General features: G+C 36.5%; 1 pseudogene across 1 annotated transcript; it reads right to left on the bottom strand.

Moving 5' to 3' along the window:
* Positions 1-3450: 3450 nt before the first annotated feature.
* On the bottom strand, positions 3451-3987 carry LOC308620006 (large ribosomal subunit protein uL22-like; annotated as a pseudogene). The gene has a single exon. The product of its transcript is annotated as a large ribosomal subunit protein uL22-like (transcript).
* Between the last annotated feature and the right edge of the window lie 2704 nt (positions 3988-6691).

Below are 6691 nucleotides of genomic sequence, written 5' to 3'. Positions count from 1 at the left end.
ACTGGGAGTGCTGTGCACTGAGATACGGAAGTTGGAGGAGGAAGGGTTTTGGAGAGATCGGGAGTTTGAAACTGGAGAGGCTGAATTTAAGATTACCTTAAAACATCAAAAGGGGATATCTAGTAGCCAAATGAACACATGGGCTTGTAAAGTGATCCATATATGGGGGTTCTCAGCCCTAGGTGACCAATTCCTCCCAGTTTGCTTAGGACTTTTCCTAATTTTAGCACTATGTCCCAAGTCTTGTTGAAACCCCTCAGCCATGGACAAACTGTGCTGGTTGGTCTACCTACAGTCATCACGTAGGTCATAGGTGGAAGTCATGGCCTGACTGTCGGATCACAGGGAGAGTGTGCAGAGTGAGAAAAGATGCTTGTCTGAGCTTGAGCCCTTTGGAGCTCCAGTGATAAAGGCACAGTGGGCATGCTTCACCTCCCATTGGGCTCTGGGCTCCCTGTGGGCTGGGAGGCATGATGCATGGTAGCTGCCCAATCATATTTGTTATGAATGAAAAAAGAATTAAAGGTTGAATAAGTGAGGCACAAAGGAGGCTGAGAGAAATAGGAGTAAAGAAGAGTTTTAGAGTAAAGTTTTAAACATTGTGTTACTCCTGTCCTCTGTTCAAAACTCTTCAAAGGTTTTCTCAGGTAAAAATTCAAAAACCTTGCTTGCAAGGCCTTGTAGGCTCTACTTTCTCCAACCTCATCACCTGCTTCTCTTTACCTTGCTGCCTTTGCTGCTGCAGGGCCTTTGTACATCTCTGCCTGTTATGCTCTTCCCTGATAACTGCAATGCTGGTAGAAGAGGAAATTGGAATCAAGAGGGATCTTTTCTATCTTTTTAAAACTCCCTCCCTCTCTTACGTGTGTGTGTGTGATAAGTTTCTCTAGTCATCTTGGGGGGTGTGTGTGTGTGTAGTGATATATCATTATGTAAGTTTCTCTAGTCATCTTGGTGGGGGGGTGTGTGTAATGATATACCATAGTGATATATCATTATGGTCTCAATTTGCACCTCTATAACAAGAAATGATATTGAGTGTTTCTTTTGAACATTTGGACACCCCATTTTTTGATGTGCCTCTTTAAGCCCTTTTTGTGTATTTTTCTATTGGATTGTTTTTCATTTTCTTATTGTTTTGTACAAATTCTTTACACTTCTGGATACTAAACTTTTGTCAGATATGTATTATAAATATCTTCTACCCTATGGCTTTCCTTTCCCCCATTTTAATGGTATCATTGATAAATTCTTAATTTAAAAGTATTCCAGTGTACCAATCTTCTTCTTCATGGTTTGTGCTTTATGTGTCCTACTAGAATAATTTTTTTTTTTTGCCAACCTGAGTTCATGAAGATATTCTCCTGTATTTTCATCTCGAAGCTTTATTGGTTTTTTTTTCACATGTAGAGCTATGCTTTCTGGGACTCCATCCTTCCCATGCTGTACTACAGTGCGACTGTTCTTATACATCAAGTGGCTATATGTGTGGGTCTGTTTCTAGATTTTTTATTCTGTTCCATTTGTTTCTTGGTCTGTCTTTGGGCTAATACCACACTACGTTTACTACTGTAGCTTTATAACAGGTCTTGATGTGGCACAGGGTGTGCTTGACCTGTGTTGATCCCATTGCCTCTAATGTGAAATACAAACTCCTTACCAAGGCCTACAAGGCCCACATTCTTGTCCCAGCCTATGTCCCCAATCCCATCTCTCCAGTCTCCTAACTCACTACGTCCCAGTAGGCGTTTCTGTTCCTTTGAAAACAGACATTCAAGGCTTGTTCCTGTCTTAGCACCTTTGCACTTGCTGTTCTGTTTCTCTGGATCTCTCTTCCCCAGATCATCACAGGGTTAGAGCCTTCTTATTTCAGATGCCAGATGAAATATCCCTTTTTCAGAGACTCTTCTGATCACCTTCCCTAAATAAATTTTCCCTCTCCCTTCTGCCCTTGCCCACACTGTCACCTTGCCCCGTGCAATTATAAGACTTACCAGTATCTGGAATAACGTGTTTATTTATTTATTTGGCATATTATAGTTCTTCCTTCCACTAAAATGTAACTTCCAATGGCCATAGGACCTTGTCAGTCTTTTGTATCCTTGCTGGATGCTTAGCTATTAGAATAGTGCTTGGCACATAGAAAGTTCTCAATAAATTTTGGTGGGAAGAATTTGCTTTTCTTTAATTCATTGGTCTCAGTATCCTCTGGAGACTTTCTTCCTCTTCTCGGTGAAGCTTTTGAGATATTTGAAAACAGCAACCATTTCTCCCTGAAACTTTCTCTTCTTAAAATTAAATGTCTTTAGTTGCTTCCACTTATACATGGATGCATCTTTGGCTTAGCTGTTTTGTTTAATCATACAGTGAGTTCATCAACACTTTAGATCACACTTTGTACCTTCTCTCTGTGAACCTATTCCTGCCATATACACACAAATACATCTTGCCTTGCCTGATGCTGCTTATGGCCAGGAGACTCAGGAAATGTTTGCCAAATGAAAGGCTGAATGTGATGTGCTACAAGCAGAGAATCCCTGGTGCTCAGGCCTTGGAGGGTGAAAGGATCAACATGGCTTCCCTGGCCAGATTTATGACTCTCCCTTTCACTGCATTCTGTCGCCCACACTCCCAGGGCCTTTGTAAATCACTGGGTGTTATTCCTTCACTTACACATTTTTTATGACTGTCCTTTTAGGACCACATAAATCACATGTCAAATCAGGTTATTAGTGGGAGCTATTTTTTCTCTCCTGTCAACAACCTGGTATTTTCATTCACTTTGGACTTTTCTATTTCTATTTGTAACCCTTCTCTGGGATGTTGGATGCTGGCAGAAAGATTTGCCCTGAAGGAAAATCGGGGGGTGGGGGGGAGAGTTAGGCCAGATATCAGACAACAAGTGTATAGTCTTATAATTATGAGAATGGTATAAAAAAAGAACCTTCTCCCTTTGTCACCGAAAGAGACCTTAATCCCTGGGTTAATCAGGAGGCTTTCCTTATTAGCTAAGGAAAAATGAATTTCCCTCAGGAACATAGAATTGGAGAAATATTTGGTTTAGGGTAGAGATTAAGAGATTAAGACATGTTCATTCAAAACATATTTGAGTGAACCAATAAGGAAATATGAAGAGTGAGGAAGTTACTTGTTTAAGTTAATGGCAGAGATGTGCTATGAACTCAGACCTCTTATTTTAGGTGTTAAAAAGAAATTTTAATGTCAAAATACTATAAAATACAAAAATTTAAAAATCCCTCATATTCCCACTGTCAACAATTGAAAGTGTTAACATTTTCACGTACTTTTTACTTCTAGAACCCTTTGATTTCCATCTTCAGTCTGACCTTCACTCCCTCTCCATATATGGGCTCACTATTATGCTTTGTGTTTTCTTCCCAGACTTCTTTTTCTTTTCTTTTCTTTTCTTTGCATTTATTTTTTGTGGCATTATTCCCGGGCCATAAATTTTTGTTTCTTCAGTTTCTTCTAGGCAACCTCCTCTTCTGGTTTAGGAACAATCTGTTCTTTTTCAGTAAGGGTCAGTTCAATGTGGCAGGGAGAGCTCATGTATGGGTTGAGTCGACCATGAGCTCTGTAAGTCCTGTGCCGCATCTTGGGGGATTTGTTCACTTGGATGTGCTCAGTGACCAGAGAATCTACATCTAAGTCCTTAAGTTCAGCATTACTCTCTGCATTTTTGAGCATGTGCAGTAAAAATTCAGCACTCTTTTTGGGCCACTGACCGTGTGTCCAGCCCCACTGTTTGGCCTGGGCACACCTACCAACTCCACCATTGTAACCATGGAATGGCACACATTGCTGCTTTAAAGAGACATCCTTCAGATACTTGGTGGCTTTTCAGATATGCATACCCTTAATGGCCTGGGCAGTTTCACGAGTGCTCTTAAAGTGAACACAAAGATTTGAACCTCTTGACTTGCATGATTTTGTGGGGTTTTCTGGGTCAAGTGAATAGCGAACCATTTTTAGAGGTCACCTCAGGCCGCTTAACAGAAAAGCTCCCAGCTTTTAAAAATATGTACTTGTGCATTTTTGTGCATATCCATAGATCTCTATAGTAGTATTTTTTGTGTGCTTTTAAGATTTATAAATATAATCACAATGTTTATAGCAGTATGCAACTTGTTTTCTTCACTCCACAGTGTTTTTTTAAGGTCTTTCCATGTTAATTCACATTAACCTACATGTTTATTTTAATTGCTACATGGAAGTTATGTACCCCCAGTTTTTCCTTCATTCCTTTTTTGATGCACATGTAGATTGCTTCTGACTTTTCCAATTATCAAATAATGATATTATGAACATTCATGTAATGGTCTCAGTGCTTATATGTATGATTATTTTTCTAGGTAAATAACTAATCCTAGAATTGCTGGGTCAAAGGGTATGCACAGTTTTAGTTTTAATAGAAACAGTCAAAACTTCTCCAGAGTTGCTGTACAAACTTATATTCTTATTAGCAGTGAATAGCAAATGCTTTTTCCAACAAGTCCTTGTTGAAACACTTAATATTATCAGAATATTTTAAGTTTTCCATTTTTGTTTTAATTTCACTGAGCTTGAAATTAAGCTTTTCTTATGCTTATTGATGATATTAAATTGCCCTTATACCCTTTGTCCCATTTTTTATCTTTTTATTATTGCTTTGTGGGAATTCTTTGTATATTCTGGATCTTGAACGTTGGTTGGTTATTAGTCATTGCAAGTAACTCTCCCCATTTTATGGCTTGTCTTTCTGCTTTGTTTATAGGGTATTTTATTAAATGGACATTTTCAATTTTTAATGTAGTTAAATTTATCATTTTTTTCTTTATGACTTGGTACTTTTGCTGTCTTTTTAAAGAAACTTTTGTCACTTCTGATCAAATATGTTCTTTTTTTTCTAATAGTTTAAAGTTTGACTTTTAAATTTTGGAGTTTTAATAAACCTGGTATTTATTTTTGTGTATATTATGAGATAGGGATTTAACTTAATTTATTTTGTCTAGATAACCAAGGTTCTACTCCCATTAATTAAGACTATTATCTATTCTTTCTTCATTACTTAAAATGACACCTTTGTCAAATACTAGATTTCCATATATGTATGTGCTAGTCTTTGGACTCCCTAATCTGTTCCATTGATCAATTAGTCTATTTTAACTTTGTTTTAATTTTAATATCTGGTAAACTGAGATACCTTATTCTTATTTTCAAAATGGTCTTGGTAATGTTTCTTTTTAAAAATTAACTTTTAAAATTTATATATGAGAAAAACACACAGGTTTTAGATGTACCATCTGATGAGTTTTGATATACCTATACATGTGTAACCACCACCACTACAAATATGTAGAACATTTCCATCATCCCAGAATATTCCCCTAGGTCCCCTGCAGTTAATATCGCACCCTACCCCAAAGCAGGACTGGAATATAATGAGTTGAATAAGGCAACTAGGATGCAAAATTTAAGGAAGCATTTGCTCACAATTCTGCAAGTGAGGGCTTTCTTAAATCATGTACGATAGGCTCTTCACTAGCCTAGCCCTAGTCCTGACCTTCCATCAAAGACAACTGCTGGTCCAATTTCTATCATCATAAGAGAGTTTGTTTAGCCTGTTATGGACTTCATATAAATGAAATAATAAAGTAAGTACTCTTTTGTGTCTGACTTCCTTTGCTTAATGTAATGTCTATGAAATTCATCCATGTTGTTGCATGTATCACCAGTTGGTTAATTTCTATTGTGTACTAGTGTTCCATACTAGAATTTACCAAACAAAAAAAATGTTTATTCATTAATCTGTTAATGAACATTTGGATTGTTTCCAGTTTTAGTTATTATGAATAAAGTTTCTGTGAATATTTGTACACATCTTTTTTTTGTGGGCGTATATTTGTATTTCTCTTGAGTAATGTCTAGGAGAGGACTTTCTGAGTCATAAAATAGGTGTTTGCTTAACTGTAAAAGAAACTGGCAAATTATTTTATAAAATGATTGGAAAATTTACTCTCCCACCAGCAATTGGAGACCTCCAGTTTTTCCACATCCTTATTTTCCACATCCTTATGACTACATAGTTTGCATGAAGTTGCATTTCCTTGGCAGCTAAAGTCCAGAATCTTTTCATGTGTTTATTAGCCATCATAACTTCTGTGAAGTACCTGTATATTTATTTGATTGATTGTCTTCTAATTATTGATTTTTAAAGGTATTTTTAATATATTCTAGAGACAAGTTCTTGTCAGTTATTATTATGACTTTTTTTATCCTGGTCAGTAGCTTGAGTTATTTTTAATGATGTCTTTTGAAAAGTAGAAGTTTATAATTTTAATAAAGTCCAATTTATTTTTTCTTTATACTTTATTATTTTTGTGTCCTATCTGCCTACATCTGTGATTGCTAAGATTTCTCCTAAATTTTCTTTAGAAGTTTTATAATTTTAGTTTTTATGCTTTTAAGATCTATGATTAACTTTGAATTAATATTGAGTATGGTATGAGGTAGGGGTCCAAGTCTGTTATTTTCCTGGATATGGATATCTAGTTGTTTAGCACAATTTGAGGAAAGGGACATTATTTTCCCATTGAATTGCCTATCAAAATCAATTGATTGTATATGTGTGAGTCTATTTCTGAGCCCTCTACCCTGTTCCATTGATCTAATTTTCTAAACTTCCACCACT

The sequence above is a fragment of the Mesoplodon bidens genome (assembly GCF_964165515.1).
Source record: "Mesoplodon bidens genome assembly, chromosome: 7".
Taxonomy (NCBI): Eukaryota; Metazoa; Chordata; class Mammalia; order Artiodactyla; family Ziphiidae; genus Mesoplodon; species Mesoplodon bidens.
The sequence above is the reverse complement of the archived record's forward strand: the minus strand, read 5'-3'. Positions and strand labels throughout refer to the sequence as shown.